Here is a 2,500-nt window from a genome sequence, read left to right as displayed (position 1 = left end):
TATTTCAGTTTAATTTAGTTTTAGTAGAGGGTTTCACGGCGCTCGCAACTGCATAAGGTCATATGAGCGCCAGAAGATTAGAAGTGTTACAAGAGAGTAACAAGCATAAAAAAGAGGAAGGGGAGATAAGGACGACAGATGTTTGATAGGAAAGAAGAAGCAAACCACACCAGAGCACCCGCTAACCACCCATGGAGGAAATTTGCTTTTGCTATGTGGCATTTGAACTTTCTATTGTGTTACGTTACATTTGGATTTGCTATTTGTACGTTTGAATTTGTTAGGCACAATTGTGCACTAAAATTTCCTATTGTACATTTGAACTTTTTATGTGGCGTGAAACTTTCGATGTGGCATTTGAACTTGCTATTTGGCATTCGTATTTCTTATGTGTACATTTCATCTGAAAAAACTATAAAAATGCACCACTACCTGCTTTCTAAAACATCACCTTTCCCAACCCAGATGCGCACAGGTGAAGTCATATCTTCTTTTATTTTAGTTCATGGAAAAAAAGCCAAAGTAATCCTGCACATTAATCTGTTTACTTTCTTTTTCTTATCAACTTTGGCCTAATATTATCAGCTCAGCCACACACACACCATCTATAAGACACGCGTTGGTGCAAACACGTTTGCCTTGGGCCATAACAAAGCCTACTTTTTCTAAAAATAAGGAATGTCGCCTCTCTTCTCCTCAGGTGGTCACATCTGTAGAATGATTATCAGCTTTAGTGTGTGTAAAAAAGTATGTTTTGAACTAAACTGCTTGTTTGGTTGTTTTCAGCACTCAGCACAACGTGTAATGAAAAGGGCTTGGCTAGAAAAAAACCCACAAGTTTCATGACCACGGGCTCTCACAACAGTTGAAACATGTTTTTTTTAAAATATTCAGGTGGTGAAAAGCCGGCGAACAATATTGGGCGACAAAACTGTACAGGGGATTATAAATCTGTATGTCAATGCCTCGATTTATGCGTTGGTGTCTCATCTTTGTTCCGTACTTAAGAGCTATGGAGGAAATTGTCTCAGGGAAAGGTAACGTTGGAGGGAAGATTGGTGTCATAGTTAACGACTATCGAGTCCAAAAAGACAAAGACTTTTTAAAACATTAAACAACAATTTGGAGATTCTGTCCAATTGAATAGATATCGAGGGGAAGGCCACATGGATCCTAAAGAAAACCCACTGAGACTGAGACTGGTGTACAGGAAAGTGGGACGATATTTATTAAATAATATCAAGAAATTAGCCCGGGATAGGGAAAGGTGGAAAGTGTTTGTTAGTAGCCAATACAATCATGTACCTTGATGCAGAGTGAGAAAGGCAGTGATGACGATGATGATGTCCAGCTGGATGCTAACCGATTCTGACAACAGGTTTAAAAAAGGGGGGAAATATTTTTCGTAGACCGAGTGAACATAATCACTAAGCAAAGCAGAAATAACAAGAACGACATAGAGACATGTATGTAGCGAGAGGAGTGGTAACGCAAAGAACGTGTAAACACCAAACCAAGCAACTTGTTTGTTCTCAAAGTGATGACACACGATCAACTCACAATCAAGATGCTGTTTTTGTTGTTGTTGTTGTTGTTGTTGGTTGTTTTTTGTGTGTGTTTTGTTTTTGTTGTTTTTGTTTTTGTTTTTTTGTTTTTTTTTGGGGGGTTGGCAAGTGTTTTACGCCGCCCACAACTGCATAAGGTCATATGAACGCGGCAGGAAATTTTGAATTTAGCTCGGGTGGCGGCCGAAACCTACTCTTATCGATTTTAGACTACCAAGGGATCTGTAAAGTGCACAACTTGCACACGGGACCTCCGAGTTTTTTCGCCCTTGTCCGAGAGGGCAAGGTGTAGATCTTTCCCACATAAGATCAGGGGAGTGGCTGAAAGAGAACAGATCTTTCCTACCATAAGATCAGGGGAGTGGCTGAAAGAGAACAGATCTTTCCTACCATAAGATCAGGGGAGTGGCTGAAAGAGAACAGATTTTTCCTACCATAAGATCAGGGGAGTGGCTGAAAGAGAACAGTAGGAGCCAAGAAGTAGCAGTAGAAAGAACGGCTGCAAAAAGAGTCAGGGGCCCAGAAGAGGGGGCAAGGGGGGTGAGGGAGGAAGATGGAGACGAAAGCAGATGACAGAACATTGCTAAAGAGCAAGAAAGGAGAGGAAAGGGGACAATTTTAGAGAAAACATTTTCCCCCTATCGCTACCTGGATTCGAACCCGGAAGCTTTAAATAAGAGGCGAACACTTTAAGCTCTAGGCCACGAGATGCTTCATTAATAACCTCGGAACTCTGTGCACCAAGTTCGAAGCTGGATCAGGCTCTCATCTCCGTACACTCACACATGATGTGCAGTCGACTCCGCTTGTGTTGAACTCGGTTAAGTGGATCTACGGTTAAGGTTACCTTTTTCTCGGGTCGCAGCACCTCGATTTCTCAACAGGCCCCAATGGTTTTAAGTTGAACTTAGGCGGGTGAGTTGATCTTTCTTTCA

The sequence above is a fragment of the Aplysia californica genome, unplaced genomic scaffold, assembly GCF_000002075.1.
Source record: "Aplysia californica isolate F4 #8 unplaced genomic scaffold, AplCal3.0 scaffold00424, whole genome shotgun sequence".
Lineage (NCBI taxonomy): Eukaryota > Metazoa > Mollusca > Gastropoda > Aplysiida > Aplysiidae > Aplysia > Aplysia californica.
This window is presented reverse-complemented; position numbering follows the sequence as displayed.